Source organism: Sus scrofa, chromosome 1 (genome assembly GCF_054392235.1).
Source record: "Sus scrofa isolate SSC_HxYL_T2T_F1_AM1 chromosome 1, Sscrofa_HxYL_maternal_Yorkshire_Landrace_v2.0, whole genome shotgun sequence".
NCBI lineage: Eukaryota > Metazoa > Chordata > Mammalia > Artiodactyla > Suidae > Sus > Sus scrofa.
This window is the reverse complement of record NC_139383.1, coordinates 19,938,196-19,963,169: the sequence shown is the minus strand read 5'-3', so window position 1 is coordinate 19,963,169 and position 24,974 is coordinate 19,938,196. Positions and strand designations below refer to the sequence as shown.

Here is a 24,974-nt window from a genome sequence, read left to right as displayed (position 1 = left end):
TTATATGCAGCAAATTCTGCTGAAGTCTGAAATTACCTTCCAAGAGCCTTGTATGTAGCTGCAGAGATATAGTGCAAATACAAGAAGGCTGAATATCAGTGATAAATATCATGCTAATTTAATAAGTTAAGTAAATAACTAGAGTAGCAAGTCAAAAATAATAAGCTCACAACTCAGGTGTGCAAGAAAGAGCACATAGCTTTCTTTTCTAGAGCAACCTAATTCTGGCCCAGATTGAAAGGAAATTCAACTGGAGTCAATGCCAAGGGCTCTCCTCCCTGAGTTGATGCAGCATCCAGGTCTGGGGAGGCTACTAATCATTTGTTCACATTAATTATTTTGAGACACCATGGTGCAAGCTACGTGATTCCTTCGGCTCTGCCAGTTTCAAGGTCTGCTTAGGGCTTGACGATTTGAGAGGAGGCTGAGTTCTGTTGCCTCGGGAGCTTCCTTCCTTGACATAATCCACAGCTAAGCCCTGTCAGTTTGCCCCTGACCTTGGGATGTTGCCTCCAAACTTCTGCCCAGTCTCCACTCTCTTAAGAGCATCAGAGCTCTCTCTCTTCTGTCCCGTTTCAGAGGATATTCACTGCTGTCTTCTAGTTTTCTCTCAAAGTCCTTCCCCTCTCTCCCCTGTTGCTCCAGGGCACTAATACATTCAATTCCATGGATTACGTTTTTACAAAACATGGGAAAACCTTTTGACTGCAGGCTCCTCCTCTTTTCTCCCTTGGCAAAATTCCTGAGGGTCTGGTTCCCTGCTTGAAATGAAGAACAAGGAAAGTAAAGGGAGAAATCATGTTCACAAATGCTTCGGCAAAAGTTTAGAGGCGGGAATAATCACTGAGCTTGGAAGCAGGGTTCATGATTTAGAAATAGTCCTAAATCTAACTCCATAGATGGATTGTTATTGAACAAATAGAGAAGAGTCAGGGCTTTCCAAGTAGTAGAATTGCAATGAGTAAGGAGGTGGAAGGTGAATAGTCATATCCTGGTTAGGACATGCAAAGACGAGTTAGTTGGGAGCTCATAGAACAGGGCAGACATGTTTGGAGATGCAGTGGTCACTTTGGGGAAGGCACTGAATATCAGATCATTGCTACTGCTATTTTTCTTGTTTTGCAGACAAAAGAAATCATTGAAGACTTTTTCAAGGTGTATGACTTTGAAAATGTGATGAGATAGAGAATTATGGGCAAAGCCATTTAGGAAGATTGCTGGAGGAAGCCTCTCTGAGGAGGTGTGCCTTGGGGTTGCACCCTAGAGGGTGAGATCAAACCACCCTCAAAGTGGGTTTCAGTATGGAGACTGATGAAGTCACGTAAGCACTAAGACTTTATGAAAAAGTTTATTACTCACATAATGAGACTTGTGGGGAGAGCAAAAAAGATACCCAAGCCAATTCAAATGGTTCAAGCAAAGAGAGGGCCATATGGCTTTGTTTTTGATGTGGTCTTGGGGTGGGGCTGGGGCAAGAGTTCCCACACATACAGGTTGGGGCTTGCATGGTTTGGACTTCCCGCCTGTACCTGTGCCAAGGGAGTGAGAGTATAGGCTTTCTTACTGGTGTGCTCAGAAGAGCAGGGCTTGAAGCTATGTAGGTTCAAGCATCAAAAAAATAAAGTCAGGTTCTATATTACAAGGTGATATTTCTGCTGAGATCAAAGGATGAAAGAACCAAGGGAAGAGCTGGAGGAAGAGCATTCCACACAGAAGGAATGTAGGCAGAAGTCCAAAGCTGTGAAAGGCCTTGAATGTTTGAGGAACTGGAAGTGGCCAGTGTACTTGGAAGACAGAAAGTAGAGGAAGATGAGGTTAGAGAGACCAAAGGAGGGCAGATCATGCCATGAATTTAAGTTTATAGCAAGAGGCATTTCATGGGAAGCCACTAAAAGATGGTAACTTGGAGGAGTAAAATCAGAATTTCATTTCAAGCCTCACCAAACATGATATCTGGATATAGTGAGAGAAAAAATAGACAAATCGACAGAACATCTCTAACAAGATTTGATTCATTTAGATATTGTATACCCAAGTAAACATGACCCTCATACATCAAAGGGGCTAGCCTAAGGTGCAGGACAGACTTTGGATTCCTGAAAATATCTCTCCATCATGCTCCTACCAACCCCAGTATGACATATGTGTATTCAAATAATTAAATATGAATCCAGAAAGAAATTGGTGATGTAGAAAAGTAACATTCCTTCCTTAGTGTTGCTTAAAAGATGCATAGCAAGTTTCAATGCAGCTTCAGTCTCTTTACCTCTCCATGGTCACATTCCAGAGCTCCAGTCTATCAAGCATCCCTTGGAGAAGAATGACTGGACATCAAATGGGAGTTTCTGAAGCTAAGGAACTGTTAATATACACTTGCTAGAGGAAATCCTGAACCTCTGCTTCTTTAATAGGAATCCCTGCAGCAAAACCCTCATCACTTATTTTTAGCTAAGACAGTTAGCCTGTAGTGATAGATTTGAAATAACTGCCCATTTGTCTTCGAAAGCAATTGTTATTCAAAACCACTATTCCTAGAGTTCCCATTGTGGCCCAGCGGAAAAGAATCTGACTAGTATCCATGAGGATGTGGGTTTGATCCCTGGCCTCCTTCAGTGGGTCGGGGATCTGGCATTGCTGTGAGCTGTGGTATAGGTTGCAGATGCAGCTTGGATCCCACATTGCTGTGGCTGTGGCATAGGCTGGCAGCTGTAGCTCTGATTCAACCTTTAGCCTGCAAACATCCAGATGCCACAGGTGCAGCCCTAAAAAGCAAAACGTACACACACACACACACACACACACACACACACAAAACAAACCACTATTCATTTAGTAAGAAAGTAATGTTAATTTAATTTCCCACCTGGATAAAATGTTTATGAATGGAATGATTTCTAGAATCTTCAAAAGGATTGCACTACCTATTCCTGATGATCACATTACCTTTGCCCTAGTTACTTAGGCCAGGTGACAGGGAGTCAGTAAACATTACTCTGCATTCATCCATTAGTAACTGGAAATGGGCAGGCGCCCCTCAGTGGTGGCACATGCCCATGCTGATGTGTGTGCCCAGGAATCTTGTAAATTTTCTTTAAAGCTATTGATCTATTTGAGAAATATACTTGTGTCTTTGACCTCGCAAGCTTTATTTTTCTTGATTATGTCTCATTTTATACCTTAAATGTTCTTAATACCATACTATCTCAGAATTTCTATTCTACAAAAAGAACTCAAAATCAGTGCCAAATCAGTTATCGTTGTATTCCCAACTCCCTTCTGTTGTTACTACTCAGAATCTTTCTCTCTCTCTCTTTTTAATTATTATTACAGTATAGCTGATTTACAATGTTTCATCAAGTTCTATTGTACAACAAAGTGACCCAATCACACACACTTCCCTGAGGTGTACACTAGGAAACCATTTAAAAAAAAAAAAAAAAAAAAGGCAAAAAGACAACCCTCAGAATGGGAGAAAATCTTTGCCAGTAATGCAACAAACAAAGGCCTAATCTCCAAAATATACAAACAACTCATGCAACTCAACAACAAAAAAACAAACAACCCAATTGAAAAATAGGCAGATGACCTAAACAGACATGTCTCTGAAGAAGACATATGGATAGCCAACAGGCATATGAAAAAATGCTCAATGTCACTAATTATTAGAGAAATGCAAATCAAACTGCACTAAGGTAACCTCACACCAGTCAGAATGGCCATCATTAACAAGTCAACAAATAACAAATGCTGGTGAGGGTGTGGACAAAACATACCCTCCTCCACTGTTGGTGGGAATGTAAATTGGTACAACCACTATGAGAAACGGGATGGAGATACCTCAGGAAACTAAATATAGAGCTACCATATGATCCAGCAGTTCCACTCCTGGGCACATAGTGGACAAAACTTTCATTGAAAAACATTCATGCACCCCTATGTTAACAGCAGCTCTATTCACAATAGCCAAGACATGGAAACAACCTAAATGTCCAACGACAGATGAATGGATTAAGATGTGGTACGTATATACAGTGGGATATTACTCAGCCATAAAAAAGACAAACTAGTGCCATTTGCATCAATGATAAGGATGGATCTAGAGACTTTCATACTAAGTGAAGTAAGCCAGAAAGAAAAGACAAAAAATACAGTATGATATCATTTATTTGTTTAATCTAAAATATTGAACAGATGATCCTATCTAAAAATAACAAACAAACAAAAAACAAAAACAGATCATGGCCAAGAAGAGCAGACTTGAGGTTCCTAAGGGGGAAAGGGGAAGGAGTAGGAAGGATGGGCATTTGGGGGTTTTTTTGGATGTAAACTGTTACCCAGAATAATTTTTTAAAGCTGTTTCAGAATTGTCAAGCATTAGGAAATGTCTTGACAAATTAACATCTTTCATAATGTTTTATATTTTGACTTAGCAAATTAATTTAAGAACTTGAGTATCCCAGGGTTAATACTTAGAGCAAGCAGATATCTGTGTAATGTGATTTTGGAGACGACAATAAATTTCTCTCTTCTTGCTGATGACAAAGCTTTACATTTCCACCATCTGGCAGTCAGGGCCTGAACTAGAAAAGCTCCTAAGGCATTAATCTAAGGAGGTGCTCACTCTCTGTGTTGTGCAAGCACCTCCTTGAATTTTGCACCTGGGCACCCACTTACCTCACCTTCATCCAGGCCCTGGCAGCAGCACATTTGGGATAAAGCTCAGAAGGACCCGGTTAACATGCAAATATGTTCCCTGAGTAGTATAACACAGCCACCTCATGGACCTAGTTTATCAGATTAGAACCAACTGCACCAAAATGATGTTTAGGAAATGAGACAATGGAGTTCCCTTCCTGGCTCAGCAGAAATTAATCTGACTAGTATCCATGAGGATGTCTTGCTCAGTGGGTTAAGGATCTGGCATTGCCATGAGCTGTGGTGTAGGTCACAGATGTGGCTGGGATCCCGCGTTGCTGTGGCTGTGGTGTAGGCCAGCGACTACAACTTTGATTCTAACCCTAGCCTGGGAAACTTCATATGCCACGGGTGCAGCCCTAAAAAGACCAAAAAAAAAAGGGAAATGAGACACTGAACAGGTTGGTTTTGAGGAACAGAAAGCGTTTGAAAAGGTTTGAAGCCCACGGACCTGCCCAAGGACCAGCGTGTGACCCTGACGGGAGGAATCTGAGTAGATGGTGTGGGGGAGGGAGCAGCCTGAGGAAGGAGGAAAGTGATCTCTAAAAAGGACATGAGAGTCCTGCAAAACTCAGTTCTGTGTGAGTGCATGTGTGGATGGATACATATACCACATATAATATTTTATAGATTATTACTCATGTATAATATATAAAATACATAATGCATATGCATCTATATGCACGCATAAGGTATATATGCGTGTGTGTTTAGGGGTGGGAGTGCAAAGTCTTAAAATGGACACGGAGGTTAACAAATTCCCATCAGAGTCAGGGTTTACATTCACAAGGAAGGTGACTCAACCTACCTATAGCCCTTTGAATTTGCCTGACTTATTTCCATGTTTGTGCCAAAAGAAAAGCTATACTGTCACTGCCACGGTAACACTGGCATCAGGCAGCTTTCAGCTTCATCCTCTGTCAGCGGGCATCTCTGTCTTTAGAGAGAGCTCCCTGATAAAGACAACATTCAAAAGCTATAGCTTGGCAGCTTATAGGAGACTCAAGCTCTCCTTCCTTCTCTGACTGGCCTGAACTTTGATTTCTGTTTGTCCTCAAGCCTTCTGTCTGTCTGGGCCTTGTCTTCAGCCTTGGGCTCCAGCTCATCTGGTTCATGGATTGTATCCTCTCTCTCTCTCTCTCTCAGCTTGGCATCCTCGCGTTGGCCACTCTTCTGAATGGAATGCTCATTTTATCATCCCAGATGGTAAGGCTCTTGGTGTTTTGACTCACCTGCTGTGTAATTCTGCTCCCAAAGTGTCACATTCCCAATGCACAGCCCTAATAAGCTGTGCTCATGGCAGCACGGCTTTGTGTGGTGTACTAGGCACAAATGAGAGGTCACAGCAGGGCCCCCCAAGCAGCTGTAACCTCATTTGTGAGTGCAGAGGAGGTGGTTATTTATGAAGCAGTGGGGAAGAAATGTCTAGGTAAGGAAAAAAAAAAAACTTGAACTAAACTTTATTTTTTCATTTCTTTTATTGAAGTGTGGTTGATTTATAGCGTTGTGTTAATTTCTGCTATACAACAAAGTGATTCAGTTTAACATATATGTAAATGTATATATTACAAATGTGTATACATCTATATTCTTTTTCATATGGTTTATTATAGGATTTTGAATATATTTCCCTGTGCTATATGGTAGGACCTTGTTCTTTATCCATTCTGTATATAATCATTTGCATCTGCTATGTTCAAACTCCCATCCCATCCCTCCCCTACACCCATCCCCCTTGGCAACCACAAGTCTGTTCTCTATGTCTGTGAATATGTTCCTGTTTTGTAGATAAGTTCATTTAGGTCATTTTAGATTCCACGTATAAGTGATCTTTAAATGATTTTTATTTTTTCCACTATAGCTGGTTTGCAGTGTTCTGTCGATTTTCTACTATACAGTGAAGTGACCCAGTCACACATACATATATACATTCTTTTTTTAATTATTTTTATTTTTCACCTATAAGTGATCTTATATATTTGTCTTTCTCTATCTGACTTACTTTACTTGGTATGATAACTTCTAGTTCATCCATGTTGCTGCCATTGGCATTATTCCATCCTTTTTTATTCCATTGTGCATATATACCACCTCTTTATCCATTCTTCTTTTGATGGACATTTAGGTTGCTTCTAGGTCGTGGCTATTGTAAATAGTGCTGCTCTGAATAGAGGGGTGCATCTATCTTTTCAAATTATGGTTTTGTCTGGATATATGTCCAGGAGTGGGATTGTAGAACAATATGGCCACTCTATTTTCAGTTTTCTGAGGAACCTCCATCTGTTTTCCATAGTGGTTGTACCAATTTACAGTCCCACCAACAGTGTAGGAAGGTTCCCTTTTCTGCACAACCTCTCTAGCATTTGTTATTTGTAAACTTTTTTTATGATGGCCATTCTGACTGGTGTGAAGTGGTACCTCACTGTAGTTTTGATGTGCATTTCTCTAACAATTAGTGATGATGATTATCTCTTAATATGCCTGTTGGTCACCTGTATGTCTCCCTTGGAGAAATGTTTATTTAGGTCTTCTGCATGAACTAAATTTTAGATTCAAATTGGGACTCCTGGAAAACCATGATCCTAAAAATGTACCTGCTCCTCCACTCTCACAGCTCAGCTCCCATCTCCAGCAGGGCAGCTGTCAGAACCTAGATCAAGAGAGGCTGCATGTTTGCTCTCTGAGCCTGACCAAAGCCCGGGGGCCCCGGAAGGAAAGTCTAAGGGTAAGCATGAGAGCACTGCTTTTCCTGGAAAGAGGTTGGCCCCATGGGAGCCACACAGTCCTGAAAGAAGAAGGGGATGTCAACATATATGAATGGTTCTGGGAGGACTTTCCATCTTCCTTGCCCCTGAAAAGCTCTGGGAAGAGTAGAATAGGTGAGCTGAATCTGTCTGTTCATGAGGCTGAGAGAGTGGCATTAACCATCACACCTCAGCAAACAGAAATCAAGGAGGGGGCACTGTGGATCACTGCTGCTTAAGACTCAAACCCTGGAAAGCATGACATGCTTAATAAGGAAAGGAATATGCACCTCTCTCCTTTAAGTCAATGTCTGGATCAGTGAATACCATTTTCACATAAGCAAGAAAGCCCCTTGAAATCAGAAACAATAAATAAATGAATAAATGAATGCCACAGACACTCCACAATTTGAGGCCATCTTTTGTTCGGTGGGTGAGTTTTACCAAAAATTATCTGCATAGGACATCTCCAAGGAATGTATTAGGGATATAATACAGAAGGCAGTGGTTGGAAATTGGGAGGCTTGAGTGTCAGTCCTGGATTGTCAGGAACCACTTTATATTTTTGTCTGCTGGTATTCAAACTCCTGAAAATTGGGTAATTTGGACTAGAGGAGCTCTAAGCTCCTTATATGCTATTTTTTTCTGAAAAAAAAAAAAGTTTTGGTTTAAAATAGCAATGTTAAATATTCCTCCAGTCAGTTTCTGGATTGTTGGCAGCCGGTTCTCTTATTCAGGCATGTTATTATGTTTGCACACAACTGACTTGTTATCTTGAACTTTCTCTACCTCGCTGTGCCATTCCCAGCCCGATCTCACACTCACCTAGTGCCCTAATACGTCTTTCAGGGTGAGAACCACAGTCTCACTTGTTTGCTGAGTAGTGATCCGCTTGGCTACCATGTTACCTCCTTTTCCTAAGCATAACCAGTGAAGGTTATTGAAGGAATGAGCTGCTATTATGTGGCCCAAGAGTAAGAAAGCCAAAAGCCAAAACCAGCACCCTCAACAGCAAAGAACATTCTGAAGGTACCACAGGCCAACTTTCAAAATGCTGGTCAATCTTTTGCTTTTCACTGGGGTCAAAAGAAACTACTAAGTTTGACTCTCTTAAAGGATGAGCTTCTCTGAAGTGATTGAGACCAAGGGCTTTAGACGGTTGCCTGGCAACAATCCTAAAGGCAAGAGTAGCCTAAGGCCTGAAGAGATCTAGTAAATTAGAAAAGAAAAGTGTCCGCTGCCCATTTCAAAGTCATTCTGCTTTAATAGTCCTATAAAAGGACAGTGAAAATCCAGTAAGCTGAGTCTGGAGTCTTCTTCCTTAGAAATCACAAAAAAGTACGTTGACTTTGGTGAAAGGAAGCGTGCTTGGTACACTTTCCATAAATCCATCGTTTAGTGAGTTAACTCTGTCTTACCCTCACATAGCCTTTCCCAGGCACCGTCTGGGGGAGAAGAGGCAGCAGGAAGATCTCGACAGCTACCTCACAGCATCTTTGCATGTAAACTCTTCTTAAACACTGTTGTGACCCAGAACTCAGTATCTCATTAGATGGGACAATATTTTTTTCTTGACCAGTCTATTTTTGAAAAGTTCTCTTAGAACACTCTTCCTTAGGAACTGAAATTGCTTCTAAATAACTTTCTTTTTTTAGAAAAAGAAATTCCCAGAGTAGGAGTCGAATCTAAGCTGCATCTGCAACCTATGGCCACATCTCGTGGCAATGTTGGATCCTTAATCTACTGAGCAAGGTCAGGGATCAAACCTGCATCCTCATGGACACTATGTCAGGTTCTTAACCCACTGATCCACAATGGGAACTTCACTTCTAGATAACTTTCAAATACTCGTTCTCTCTCCCATATCTTTTACCCTGTTTTAAATGGGACAGTTGAGACTAGCAACTGCCACAGACAAGTCCCCAAATTTGGATGACTTAAAACAAGGTTTTAAGGTTTATTTCTTGCTCAAGTCCAGTGCTAGTTGGACAGCCAGCTCCATCTTAGAGCCATAGAGGCTCATGTTGCCAAGACAGGATAACAGAAATTGGGTGGGAGTGGAAATTTGGCTCTAAGTGGCACCAACACATGTGTTCCAAGTCCACTCATCAGAACTGCAACAGACAATCCCCCAAATTTGTATAACTTAAAGCCTGGGAAATGTAGGGAAGGACTAAATGTAGAAATCTAGTGGGTGCCAACTGTGTCTGCCCCCCGCCCATGCCCCCAACCAAGCTCACTGATGGGAAGGATGAGGCGGGTACCATGATTTACTCCATCATATTGATATTGAATCCTGAAACCAAATGATGCCAAGGAACAGCTGGTGCTTCTTTGGTCAGACAGAGAAGGCCCAGAGGTCACTCCTTTAGAGTCTAACATCTGGCCTTCCTCTGCCTCTGTGCAGTGTCCAGAATATGTGACTTTCCCCAATTTAGGCTCATGGTGTGCATCTCAGCCATTCTTTTGTTGACTACAAATATTTGTCCTTGTACCTCCAGACTCAGAGATTAAGAATTTGACAGTATAGGAGTTCCCGTCGTGGCGCAGTGGTTAACGAATCCGACTAGGAACCATGAGGTTGCGGGTTCGGTCCCTGCCCTTGCTCAGTGGGTTAACGATCCGGCGTTGCCGTGAGCTGTGGTGTAGGTTGCAGATGCGGCTCGGATCCCGCGTTGCTGTGGCTCTGGCGTAGGCTGGTGGCTACAGCTCCGATTGGACCCCTAGCCTGGGAACCTCCATATGCCGTGGGAGCGGCCCAAGAAATGGCAACAACAACAACAACAACAACAACAAAAAGACAAAGAAATAGCAAAAAGACAAAAAAAAAAAAAGTATTTGACAGTATAAAGGAGGATGTCCCATAACAATGTCACTTTATGTTAATTAAAACCATATCACCTGCTTCTGCATTTCAGATATCCCAAAGGTGCTAAAAGTGAGATGTTATCCAACAGGCTGAAACCCTTGGTTTGCCGTCCCACTCTGAAATGGGAAAGTGAGACTCAGAAAGACTGGGTAAATTATCTGTATTTACGTGACCTGTAAATGGCAAAGCCAGAACAGGAGCCTAGGATCTGTGACTTTTAATGTAGTACAGAGTGCTTTGCTAAGGGCACACCAAGACCTAGATTCCAATCACCTCCAAGCTTTCTCTTTTGAAATGTCAGAATACCAATCTGACACAGTAGGAAAGAAAAAGATAGACAGCCAGACCCTCTCTGCTAATGGCACCTGTGGCGTCAGCACCAGGCAAATAATAGGTAGTGGCAAATGCACATTTAAATCAGGCAGAAATTAGTGGCATGATGAGGACGATAAGAGGCCCCTGATGGAATAATTTCTTCCCTGTGGGGTGTTCAAGCAGCTCGGGTTTGCTGATGCCCAGGCTATAAATGAGTTTGCACTGGAGGTGTCACCACAGCCAATACAATGGAATTGGAGGGAGAGGAGGTGGCCACAGGCATGGAGTTTTCAAAACCAAATGATTTATGAATTGCTGAAATGCTGTTCGGGAAAATTTACAACCTCTTTAAAAGCTTTATACTTTGAGGAAGAAAAGGCAAAATGGCACTTCAGCACTGACTCCATCCCAACTCCTGCAAGGTTGGTGTACTCAACACTCACTTTTATAATAACAGCCTAGACAGGTATTTTAAAAAACTGCTGTTAAGCAGCTGTAAATTTTGCAAACCTGTTTTATTCTTCACTGGTACTAGCATTACTCTGTGAGAACATCTGGACAGTCCATGTGGAATACAGTCACTTGAGGGACAGCATTCATGACAACACAGGGGACCTCATAAACCCCCAGCATGTATCCTGCAGCATCAGATTATGGAAAGATTTCGATGAAAATTTGCACAACCTTAGTGGCAACGGCAAATGAATTGATTTTCATCTCTGGCATCTGTACAGTACTCTTGCAGTCTCTATAGCATCTCCATCATTCTGGAAGTCGTTTCATTCATCCCAATTCAAGAGCATATATTCAAGTGCATTATTAAAGCCTCCTTTGACTTTTGTAGTTCCTATCCTTTTGTGCAAATAATTATTTACCTTTGAGAGTTATTGCACATACACAGCCAGATTTTAATAATGTCTTAATTGAGCCTCACACGATGCTTATAAAGTAGATTGGGCAGATATTATTATCTTCCTTTTTAAATAAAAGGAACCATGAGATTCAGAAAAGTTATATGCTTTGCCCATGATTACACAACTAGCAGAAAATAAAATCGATATTCTTCACCAAGGCTCACTTCCTGCTTCCTCTCTAAAGGCTACAAGACCTGTATACGCTCATTGTTCCACTGTTTCCCAGTCAGACTCATTTTTAAAAATACTTGTTCCTGGGAGCACAGATTGTGTCCAGGGCTCCCAATACCCTGAAAGAGCCCTGAGGGCATCTGAAAACAAGGTGATTGAAGATACAGGCTCTGAGCCTGGAAGCCATGAGCACTTGGGAGCTGCATCTATAGAACCCTTACTCGGTACACACTTACAAAACATGAAGCATTGTTCATTTTCCAGGGGAAAGGGCCTCTGATTTTCAAAACCCTTCCAGAAGTTAAGAATTAATAACTCAAAGGTAATAGAAATATCCTAAAACAGTATTTCCCAATCTTTATAAAACTTCCTCTTTCATGAGTCAAAATAAAGAATCCTCTCTTGCATGAAACAAAATAAAGAATCCTAACAAAGAAAAATCATAAACAGGACATAGATATGCTTTGTTTTTAAACTTCATACATCTTCCCATCCATCCCACCCTCCAAAGATTGTAATAAACTCTTGCTCTCCCTTCCCTCCCTTTCTCTCCCCACCTACAATTTCTGCTCTGGAATAAGGTCCCCCTGGGCGGATTAAACCTACTGTTCTAGAACTCAGAAACAATGTTAGATGGGGAATGAAAAGAATCAGTAATTAGGGATTTCTGGGGAATGTCTCCCTCTTCTGTTCTGCGCTTCCTTCGCCTTTTGTTGTCCAGTTAATGAGAGATTAGTTGGGGAGAGAGTGGGGGTCAGATTTAAGAGGCAAGAAATATCCTCACCAAGACAAGGCAGCAGCGGTTTATCCTAATTTATGAAACACCCAAAGGAAAAAATTTGGCAGTTTAAGAACCAAGGAACAGGAATAAATAGCAATTCTTTCTAAACAATAACTTTATTGAGGTGTAATTGACATATAATAAACTGTACATATTAAATGTACCATTCAATAAGTTTTAATAAATGTCAACTCCGTGAAACCTTCACCACAATCGAGGTAGTAAACATATCCTTCATCGCCCAAAGTTTCCTCATTCCCTTTTGTAATCTCTCCCTGCCGTTTCATTCCAGTCTCAGAAACTCACCTGGTTTTTTATTTACATTTTCTAGAGTTTCATATAAACAGAATCAATCATACATTGCGTGCTCTTTTTTTTTTTTGTCAGCCCTCATTTCCTGAGCATGATTATTTTGAGTTGTTGGGTATATGATCAGTTTCTTCTATTGTTGTGTAACATTCCACTGTATGGATATACCACAGTTTGTTTATCCATTTACTTACTGATGAATATTTGGGTTATTGCCGATTTGGGGCTATTAGGAACAAAGTTGCTGGGAATGTTCAAGTAAAAATCTTTGTATGGTTTTCATTTTGTTTGGATAAATAACTGGAAGTAGAATGAGGGGATTATATCGTAGGCATATGTTTACATTTTTAAGGATGTGCTATGTTGTTTACTAAAGTGTTTGAACCACTTTTGTTCCCAGCAACAACATATAAAGCTCCAGTTCTTTCATTTCCTCTCCAACATTTGGTGTAATTAAATTTATTTTTAGTTTTAGCCATTCAAATAGATGTGTAGCAGTATTTTATCATAGTTTTAACTTGCATTTCCTTAGTGGTAAATTACATTGGGCATCTTTTCATGTGCTAATTTGACATTATCTTTGGATGATCTTTGGTGAAATGCCTGCCTGAAACTTTTGCCCATTTTTCAGTTGTGTTGTTTTTTCTTAAAGTGTAGCATTCTTATATATTCTAGGTAGAAGTTTAGCACATACATCATTTGAAAATATTTCTTCCAATTTTGTGACTTGTCTTTTCATTCTCTTAATAGTATCTTTTAAATAGCAGAAGTTTTACATTTGATGAGGTCTAATTTCCCTTTTCTCTTTTTTTACAGATTGTGAATTTGTGTCATATCTTTGTCTGGCCCAATGTCACAAAGATTTTCTCCAACATTTCTTCCAGGATTTTTATATATTTAGGATTTTTTTGGTCTAGTTTCAGATCAGGGTAATGCTGACCTCATAAACTGAGTTAGGAAGTAATTCCTTTCTATTCAATTTTCTCAGTGTCTCTGTAAAATTAGGAAATAGTTTCCTTTTAGTTTTTCCTTTTTTTATAGAAAATAACTATGAAGCTGTTTGGCTCTGGCATTTCTTTGTGGACAGTTTTAAGCCAAGGTATCTATTTTTTGAGCAGCACTAAGATATAGACCAGAACAATGCATGCACTAAATTTGAAGTTAAAGTGATATGGTAAGTTATACACCCAAAGATGCATTCTCTTTTTTTCTTTTTTTTTTTTTTCCTTTCTTTTTTTCTCTTTTAGGGCCACATTCATGGCATATGGAAGTTCCCAGGCTAGGCATCAAATTGGAGCTACAGCTGCCAGCCTATGCCACAGCCTATGCCACGTGGGATCTGAGTCGCAGTCTGCAAAACCTACAGCAGAGCTCATAGCAGCGCTGGATCCCTAAACCACTGAGCAAGGCCGGGGATTGAACCCTCATCTTCATGGATTCTAGTTGGGTTCATTAACCACTAAGCCATGAAGGGAACTCCCACATTCCTTTGTTTAGATTTTTGTATAGCATAGAGACAATCAGTGCCCCTCAAAATTATCTTTCCTATTTATTTAATAATAATTTCTAAGCATCCTTCACAACCTTAGCCCAAACTCCAAACAGAAAATTTTATAAATTAATGTGATAAAGATAGTTCCAGCTATAACCCCAAGCCAAGGAAATGCATACTGCCTATTCTACCTAAAACAAAACTCCAAATGAACTCTGATGGTCTTCAATGCCAACCTATTTGAAAGAGTAATCACTAATCAATCTTTATCCTTTGTAGTATGGCTCACAAGTGTACTGAAGCATTACCAAAACCTTCCTAATTCCCAAATTTAATCGGTATTCTTAAGTTAGGGTGGTTTTTTTTTTTTTTCTTTTCCTTGTATATATGACTTCTTTGAAGTATTAAAATCCTTGAAAACTTTTATCATCTGGAAATATTCTTATTCCAGTCACTTCTCCTCTGGTTAACTCTCCTAACCTCTCACCTAGACTATTGCAATAACTGGGTCATTATGAAGGGCATGCAGAAATTGGTAACCATATAACATGGCAGAACATAGAAACAGCCAAATCAGGAGTTCCCGTCATGCCTCAGCGGAAACAAATCTGACTAGTATCCATGAGGACACAGGTTCCATCCCTGGCTTTGCCCAGTGGATTAAGGATCTGGTGTTGCCATAAACTGGTGTAGTTTGCAGACACATCTTGCATCTGGTATTGCTGTGGCTGTGTTGTAGGCCAGCGGCCACAGCTCCGATTCAACCCCTGGGCCTGGGAACCTCCATATGCCGAAGGTCCAGCCCTAAGTAAAAAAAGAAAAAGAAAAAAAGAAACAGCCAAATCAGGGATGTCCCACTTAGAAAGAAATATTCCCATCTTAACATGATGTTCTTATGATTAATGAGAAAAGTAAACCCAATCCATGTTTCTATTTTGCACCCATTTTATTCAATAAAGAACAGCATTGCACATGGCTCAGAATATATGAATTACTAATATGCCTCCAAGTGTTATTGCTCATGCAGGGAGAAGAAGAGTGATTGCCTGATGTTTACTTTTACATACACACTTTATAATCCACAACAGAGGACAAAATATTGAAAAACAAGTTGCACAAGAGTGAAAAATATCCTCTGCCCAGACCGCTGTGTTTATCCTCCTGCTGTGATCCATTAGTAAACAGCTGTTCCTTGACTTCTGTAGATAAGAATTCTCTCAGTACAGCAAGTTGGGAAGAGAAGGGACTCTTTTTTTTTTTTTAAAACAGGTGAGGCTAGGACTAGAATATTATTTGCCATTCCTTGCAACATATCACACAAATTGAGTACCCAATTCATATATTCTAATTGCCTTTATGGAGTACAATTCTCAGTTTACCTAACTCATATCATTCCTAAGAGGAGGAAAAATAACCAAGAATTTGAGTTGAAGTAACTTTTCATGAAATATAAAACAAAACAAAACATCTAAAACGTTGAAGGGTGTGCCATTTTTCTTAAACAGATCCATCTTATTCTCTGTAGTTTGATTTACTATCAAAAAAATTGAAAATCAAAATTTAATGTTGGGGAAACCTCATAAATAAAACTGAATTAAAGATAAGTTATAATACACAAATCAAATAGTAGTCTGTTTGGAAAACTACTTGCAGGTTTAGCTATCATTCACTCTGTTGCAAAATGCATTAAGGGCTTGCTTATCAGTTGTTGGCAATCAACACCACAAGTCTCAGGATAAGTTTCTCTGATGAACCATAATGATTTACACAGATGACAGGAATACCTTAATAATGTGTCTTCAATGCCAAATATAGAATTTCTAGACTTCATTGAGTATAGCATTGACATGTTTTTCTTCTAGGGAAAAAGAATATAATTTCACAGTTTAACATTATTTAATATTGGAAAGAACCTAATAAAAAAGCATGAGTGCTTTAGGGAAATAAGTTAGATTTACTTTAGAAGCCTATATATTCTTCCTTTAACAAGAATGGACAAATCATGCAATTCATGAATTAATTCCTGTGAGAACAGAAATGCAAATCAAAACTACAGTGAGGTACCATCTCACACCAGTTAGAGTGACCATCAGTAACAAGCCAACAAAAAACAAATACTGGAGAGTATGTGGAGAAAAGGGAACCCTCTTACACTGTTGGTGGGAATATAAACTATACAACCACTATGGAAAACAGTATGGAAATACTTCAGAAAACTAAAAGTAGAATTACCATATGACCTAGCAATCCCACTCCTGGGCATATATCCAAACAAAACTTGCCTTGAAAAAGATATATGCACCTGTATGTTCATTGCAGCACTATTCACAATAACCAAGACATGGAAACAACCCAAATGCCTACTGACAGATGAATGGATTAAGAAGATGTGGTGTATATACACAATGGAATACACAATGGAATACTACTCAGCCATAAAAAAGAGCAAAATAATGCCATTTGCAGCAACATGGATGGAACTAGAGACTCTCATACTAAGTGAAATCAGAAAGAGAAAGACAAAAACCATATGATATCACTTATACCTGGAAACTAATATATGGTGCAAATGAACCTTTCCACAGAAATGAAACTCATGGCTTGGAGTTCCCCACTTGTGGTTGCCAAGGGGGAGGGGGAGGGAGTGGAATGGACTGGGGATCTTGGGTTAATAGAGGCAAACTATTGCCTTTGGAATGGATAAGCAATGAGGTCCTGCTGTATAGCACTGGGAACTATATCTAGTCACTTGTGATGGAGCATGATGGAGGATAATGTGAGAAAAAGTGACTAGGTCACTTTGCTGTACAGTAGAAAATTGACAGAACACTGTAAACCAACTATAATGGAAAAAATAAAATCATTTTTAAAAAGAAGATGTGATACATATATACAATGGACCACTATTCAGCCATAAAAAGGACAAAATAATGCCATTTGCAGCAACATGGATGGAACTAGAGACTCATACTGAGTGAAGTAAAAAAGAGAAAGACAGACACCATATGATATCACTTATATGTGAGGTATAAAATAAGGCACAAATCATCTGTCAACAAAATATACAAGACCATGGACGTGTAGGACAGATTTGTGTTTGCCAGGGGGGAGGGAGTGGGATGGACTGGTAATATGGAGTTAGCAGATGAAAACTGTTGCATTTGGAGTGGGTGGGTGATGGGATCTGGCTGTATAGCACAGGGAACTACATATCTAATCACTTGTGATGGAACATGATAGAGGATAATGTAGGAAAAAGAATATATATACAGCTGGGACACTTTGCTTTATAGCAGAAATTGACAGAATATTGTAAATCAACCATAATAAATAATTTTGTTAAAAATACCTCATTTGGAACATGCTTAACTTGGAGAATTGAGTTATTTTTAAGAAATGTCCTTCCAGAAATTTTATTCAGTTCAAAAGTAATTCAAATTTGAGAAAGGACAAAAGTTTGAAAATAATCATATGAATTATCACGCATTGCTCTAAGTAACTTTTCCTTTGTGTCATAAATGTATATCAACATTCCCAGTGTATTGCTTTAAAAATCATCACCATTATTCCTTTATTTATTTGCCAAATTATTTTTGAGCACTTACTGTATGCCAGAAATAGTGCAGATGTTAGATTAAAAGATGAGCAGAATATACTCTATGATTAATGTTTTATAGTCTATAAACTTAAACTTTTAATACCATAAGGAAAAAGGAAACTATTTAGAAACAATGTATTGTGAAAAATGGACCGGATCTATCAGGATACAGAAATCACACTGTTATTTGCACAGGGAAATTGTGTTATAAGGAGTTATCAATTAAAGAGATGAAAGAGAACTCTAAGGGGTCCAAAGGTATCAGATGCAAAATCTGCTACCCCCAGGTTAAGGAAGAGCAGAAAATATGGACACTAATGGCTACTGATTGCCCTACCTAATGAGGGGACATTGCCCCCAACCAAGGACGAGATCTAGCCCACTTCAAAAAGAGGATGTCTATGACCAGAACACAAAATTTGCTGGTGACAAAGAAACTTGCCAGAGGGAAAGGGACAGTGCTCTTCTGTAGAAACAGCCCACGTTTCTGAAGTGTGTGGGCAGACTGGAATTGGGTTACAGAAGCAGCCCTTCACTGTAAGAGAGTGTGCATGGATTAGACCTACTTGGAAGTGGCTATTGGTGGAGGAAAGTATGGTCTGAAATGCAACTAGTCAGAGTATTTCATTATTTCCCTTCTACTACTGTGGAGGTAAAAATGTGCTTACCTCAACAAAATAACAGATGCTTTATGTGTGGAATCCAACTTTTCCTAGAGAAATGGAAGCCAAGTCTCATTGCTGGGGAGGGTATGCACGGTGGCCAGGGGTACAGGAGATAGACTATCTGAAGTAGCAACAGGATGGAGGGATTTTGTAAGAGACGTGTAGGATGGGAATTGGTCTAGGGGTATGATATTGTGTAGTATGACTGTCATCCTTTCCAGTGCTTCTGTAAATCATAGCCAGAGCTTACAAAAATAAGAAGAAAAGAAAGAATGATGATGAATAGCAAGTACAATTGGATTTCATGTGAAACTAAGTGAAGGGTCTGAGTTTCAGGTACTGATTGATGTTAGGCCAGAAGAGGATCAATTTGAATGGATGGGAAAACTGCTAACATCTGGGATATTCAAGCAATGCACAGTCACTGTACAAATCAAATTTTTAAAAGAAATAAACATTACAAAAGCAAAACTTAAAAAAAAAAAAGCAATCCCAACTTCCAGTTTCAGTTTTGATATATAAAGAGCTTGGAAATTGTCACTCCCCATCCTTAAAACCAGGGAGAAATAAAGGAAACTAAAAACCAATGACCTACATCAGAAAATTGAGGTCATAGGGCAAACCACTGCACTTAGATCTATAGAGACAAAATAATATAGAAAACTGCAGCTGATATATGTCTACCTGGCATAAAAGTTGCTGAGCCATATACTGTAGGAACATGTAAATGGACATTTTAACAAATTGCTGAGGCTGAATGTAGACTAGATTGAAAATGAAAAATTCCAGGAGAGGCACAGTCGTAGGAAAACCCTCATACGTTTGCGAGTTTTACCTCCAGGAACCTCACAAGGTTCTCACAGTGAAAAACCAAGAGGGGTCTCCTCATGGTTCTGGTGAGAGAAAGGAGACTAATCATATTGAAATATGCCCAGAATGCTCTCCAAAACAAAGGCAGCAGGATATGTGTAAGGGATTAAGAGGTTCAAACTATTATGTATAAAATAAATAAACTAGAAGGAGGTATTTTACAGCACAAGGAATAGAGCTAATATGTTCTAACAACTACAGATGGAGTATAACTTTAAAACATTGTGAATCAGGAGTTCCCGTCGTGGCTCAGAGGTTACCGAACCCGGGTATCCACGAGGATGCGAGTTTGATCCCTGGCCTCGCTCAGTGGGTTAAGGATCGAGCATTGCTGTGAGCTGTGGTGTAAGTCACAGATATGGCTGGGATCCCACACTGCTGTGGCTGTGGTGTAGGCCAGCAGCTACGCCTCCAATTCGACCCCTAGCCTGGGAACCTCCATATGCCACAGGTGTGGCCCTAAAAAGACAGACCAAAAAAATATTGTAAATCACTGTGTTGTGCATCTATAACTTATACAATATTTACATCAACTCTACTTCGATTAAAAAATTAGAGCAGAAATCAAGGAAATGGAAAAGAGAAAAACATGGAGAAAATCCATAAAACCAAAAGCCAGTTCTTTGAAAAGATCAATAAAATAATAACAGAGAGAGACACAGAAGGAAGGAGGGAGGGAGGGAAGGAGGATGGAGGAAAGAGAGGACGAAGGGAGGAACAGAAAGGACAAAAATTAAGAAGTAAAAGATGGCTTATTATTACTGACCTGGTGAATATTACAAGGATAAGAAAGAAATCCTAAAAAATAACTATGCCCACAATTTTGATAATTTAGATCAAACTGACTAATTCCTTAAAAGGTACCAAATATTACAACTCACACAAGAAGAAAAAATTTTCTGAATGTAGTTATCACTATGTAGCTGTTAATAGATCCATTAAAGGAATTGAATTAATAATGAATAACCTTTTAAAAGGAAAGCACCAGGCCTTAGCTTCACTGGGGAATTTTATCAAATATTTAAGTAAGAAATGATATAAGTTCTCCATAATTTCTTCCAGAAAATAGAAGCAGAGGACACACTCGCTAACTTGGTCTTTGATGGCAGCATTACCTTAATACCAAAACCAGACAGGAATTATAAAAAGGAAAACTACAGACCAATATTGCTCATAAACATACATGTGGGTTTTTTCAGTCTGGAATTGATGTCCCTGTGTTTTGGTTAATCTTCTTTTATTACGCCTTTTATAATTTCCTCTCCAATATTTTATCTTTTCCCTCTTTCTGGAATTTCTATTAGTGAGATGCTGTACTTCTGGTGTTCTCCAATTTTATTATTTTTCCTCTCTTATCACCCAATTTTGGCCTCTTTGTTCTTTTTTGTGAAGATTTATTTAACTTTTATCTTCCAAACCCATTACTGATTTTTCAACTTCATTTATCATATCTTTAATTTTCAGGTATTCTTTCTATTTTTCTGATTTTTTAAAATAGCATCGTCTTTTTCATGATGTCATAATTTCTCTTATTTTTAAAAGATATTTCTTTAAACTTTGTTTTCTGTATTATGTTTCCTTAAGCTTTGATCTCTTTCTTATATATCAGAAGTTTTTTTAATACATTGTAATTCTTGGCTTTTCCTACATTTTAAAAGAATGAAACAGTAATAATCTCATTAGACTCTATCTTATGTGTACAATTAAAGTCCTTTGAATCTGGACTTCATTCTAGGATATTCTAGGCTTTCTTTATTTTTATTTATTTATTTATTTATTTTTGGCATGTGAATAATTCCCAGGCCAGGAATCAAAGTCATGCCACAGCAGCAACCTTGGCCACTGCAGTGACAATGCCAGACCATTAACCCACTGTGCCACAAGGGAACTGCTAGGCTAAGTTTCTGCTTAATGAATCCACTTAAATATTAAAAGAAAACTGTCTCATCTGTAAACATAGCATCTCTCTCCATTTATATAAATTTTATTTTCTTCAACAAAGTTATAATATTCTTCACAAATTACATGCATTTCCTTTTGGTAGATTAATTTCTATACCAGCAATGGTTTTTCTTTATAGTATAACATTCTCTCTTTTTCTTTTATAATTTCTAATTTGTTATGTCTGGAATATAGAAATGCTACCAGATTTTATCTGTTGATCTTATAATTGGCAAACTTATTGAACTCTTAATTGTCCTAAATTTCTGTACATTCCATTTTATTTTTAGTGTGGGACATCATATCATCTGAGAATGACAATCACGTTATTTCCTTATTTTTAATCCTTATACTTGTTATTTCCATGTTTATCTTATTGCTTTGACTGTGAAACCATTGACTCTTTACATGTGTTTCATGAAACACATGATTATTCCTTTATATGTAATTTTTCCTTGCTCTGTAGCATTTTATAGGATGTGCGGTGCTTTATTCTCCCTACTTATCCATGAACAAGGCAAGTTCTGTTCTACTTAACGGTTTTAACCTAATAAAATTAATGGACTCACCTAAGTTCTGTTCTCTGCATACTGCTTTCTACAGTAAACAGACCTATAGCTGGAAGGCAGCTTAGTGTGGCCGGATCTGAATCCACCGCACAGAGTGTATTTCTCACAGAGCTCTTCCTATCATCTCTGCCTAGTTCTCTGTTATTACCCATAACAGAAAACTGAAGTTCCTGACCTGCAGTGATAACAGGGTTCTTCACTGCTCATCTCCCAGTTCATGCTCCAACCTCCAAATCACACTCTTATCCCAACAGTGCATTCCTCTCTATGGATACCTGCAATATTATGATTTACAGTAAGAAATAAATATTTGGTCTTTCTCCATAGCTCCTGGCACAGAGTTCCTAAAGCCCTGTAATTTCCTGTGTAAGAACCATAGGGGCGTCTTTTGTTAGAAGAGTCAGTTCTGCTCCCAGTTTCTGAAAGAGTCCTAGTGAGATAAAGGTGAAATGAATATCTTTTGTTAGTCATAATAAGCTCCTTTAACCACACCCGAGTTTATGTTAATAAGGTGATTTTTGAAAACCCCACAGGTTAAAGCCTGGTTTCAGGGGAACCAGCTACATAATTAAATGTGATTAAATGGTTGGAACTTTCAAGCCCCCATCCATCTCCTGGGAGGGAAAAGGGCTAGAGTTTGAATCAGTTACCAAAGAGCAATGGTTTAATCAATATGCTTATGTAATTAAGCCTCCATAAACACCCAGAAGGACAGGGTTTGGAGAGCTTCATGATTGGTGAAGACATGAAGGTGCCTGGAGAAAGACACACCCAGAGAGGGCTGGAAAGCTCCAGGCCCTTCCCACATTCCTTGCCCTATGCATCTATTCCCTCTGACTGTTCCTGAGCTATATCCTTTTACGATAAACTGGTAACCTAGCAAGTGCACTGTTTTCCTGAGTTCTGTGAGCATCTCCAGCAAAATTAATCAAACCCAAGGACAGGCCGTGTGAGCCTCGGATTTATAGCCAGTTGGTCAGAAGCACTGGTTGGCAGTCTGAATTGGGGGAGGGGAGCAATCATCTGGGACTTAGACCTTAACCTATGGGATCTGATGCCATTTGCAGGTAGGTAGTGTCATAGTTGACTTAAATTGTAGGACACACAGCTGGTGTCACATATTTGCTTGATGTGGGGAAAAATCCATACATTTGGTGATCAGACATGTCCAAAGTCAAGCAGTGTTGCGGTAGGTATGGAAAGCAGAGGAAACATACCAAGGGAATGTGTCCTCTTTACTACACTAAACCATTGGTTTCCATTCTCTTTGGTTTGTGTTTTTTTTCCCCCTTGGGTTTTGCAACACCAGCCTGACTTGTAAGCTATTGGCAATGATATTTGCTTAAGAGTGTATGCTGGTTTTCAACTTATTGCTTCTCAATTCCAAATCCACATCTACAGCCCAGGACCCTTTGGGGAGCTTCTCCTGCCCACTTAGAAGGTAGTGTCCCAGCAGGTGACTTCTCTCTAAGTTCTTCAGCAGGGCATCTTTCCACTGGTGGCTCAAACTTGTTCTTTCCTTGATGCTCCGCTTCAGTCCTAGAAGTAGGCATTGCTCCCCACATCCATTACTTTATATTCCTTAGATTTTGCTCTGCTCTTTAGGAGGTAAGCCCCTGTTTTAGTTAATACTTTGTTATACTAAATTTTCCCTGTTTACTTTACTGTGTGGTATTCCTATCTCTTGATTGGACCCTGACTACTAGACAGGTATGATGATGCCTTCTTTTTTTTTTAAGGTCCATATGTGAGGCATATGGAAGTTCCTGGGCTAGGGGTCAAATCTGAGCTGCAGGCAGCATCCTATACCACAGCCACAGCTATGCTGGATCCAAGCCACATCTGTGACCTACACTGCAGCTCACAGCAATGCTGGCTCCTTAACCCACTGAGCAAGGCCAGGGATTGAACCCACATCCTCATGGATCCTAGTCGGGTTCGTTACAGCTACGTCACAGCAGGAACTCCTGCCGCTGCTCTTGAGACTTCAATTTTGGAAGGAATAAGCATGAATTCATAAGCTCTTCCTGGCTTTTTGTTCAGTAGAGTGGCCAGAGACCTCCTGCGTCCAGAGACAGAACAACAGAAGTTTTCATGCTGGCACACATGCACCATGTTGGCAGGGCATTCTGCTGTGTCTGTGCTTGTCCATGGAGACAACAGAATCTCTGCCAAAGCTGCCCAGTGATGCAACTGGGACCTCGTTTCTGGCTGTAACTCTCCCAAGCCTTTGAAGCTGCCAAATACGCCTTAGTGAACACCTTTAACACACATTGACACTATCTAAAAGAAAACCTGCTACTTCTAAATTTAGGGAAAAAAAATTTCCAATTGTTAAAAATCTGTGAGCCTGACCCCTCCAGTTTGTGGCTTATCCCAGAGACTGGATAAGAGGGAAGCCTTTCCCAAACCCCCAGGCCAGTCAGCTTCTTCTGTTATGTGCCCTTCTAGAACTGCAGGCAGGGCATGTATTTTAGTTTTTATATTTTTATGTGATTAGTTCATTGATATCTGTCCCTCATAAGACTAAGCATCCTGAGATCAGAGACCATGTCTATTTTACTTCACCAGTGCTTATAAGTACCAGTAACCTGGTACTTAGTAGGTGCCCGATAAATGTAAGCTGAAGAAAAATAAAATCACTTATCAAATGAATCCATTTTTTTGCTTTTATACTTTTATCCTGTATTTGCCTTTATTGCCATATTTAATACATTCTATTGATATTATTTATTATTGGTCTGCATACTCTGCTAGAGTGTAAGTTCCTAGAATATCAACGTTATTTCTCAATTATTTAAAAATCCCCAATAAGGGGTTCCCGTCTGGCGCAGTGGTTAACGAATCTGACTAGGAACCATGAGGTTGTGGGTTCGATCCCTGACCTCGATCAGTGGGTTAAGGATCTGGCATTGCCATGAGCTGTGCTGTAGGTTGCAGACTCGGCTCAGATGCCATGTTGCTGTGGCTCTGGCATAGGCCTGCGGCTACAGCTCCAATTAGACCCCTGTGCTGGGAACCTCCACATGCTGCGGGTGCAG

The 24,974-nt window shown here is 39.6% G+C and overlaps 1 long non-coding RNA gene across 2 annotated transcripts in view; it reads left to right on the top strand.

Moving 5' to 3' along the window:
• Window positions 1-15,273, top strand: part of LOC146405959 (uncharacterized) — a 595,742-nt gene extending 580,469 nt beyond the window's left edge. The window contains exons 6-8 of one of the 2 annotated variants that reach the window (XR_014845167.1): window positions 5,842-5,901; window positions 7,310-7,420; window positions 13,615-15,273. This is a non-coding gene — a long non-coding RNA (uncharacterized LOC146405959). Of the gene's footprint in view, window positions 1-5,841; window positions 5,902-7,309; window positions 9,964-13,614 lie in introns of those variants that run through there. The other variant, XR_014845170.1, reaches the window with a different exon arrangement.
• Window positions 15,274-24,974: the final 9,701 nt, after the last annotated feature.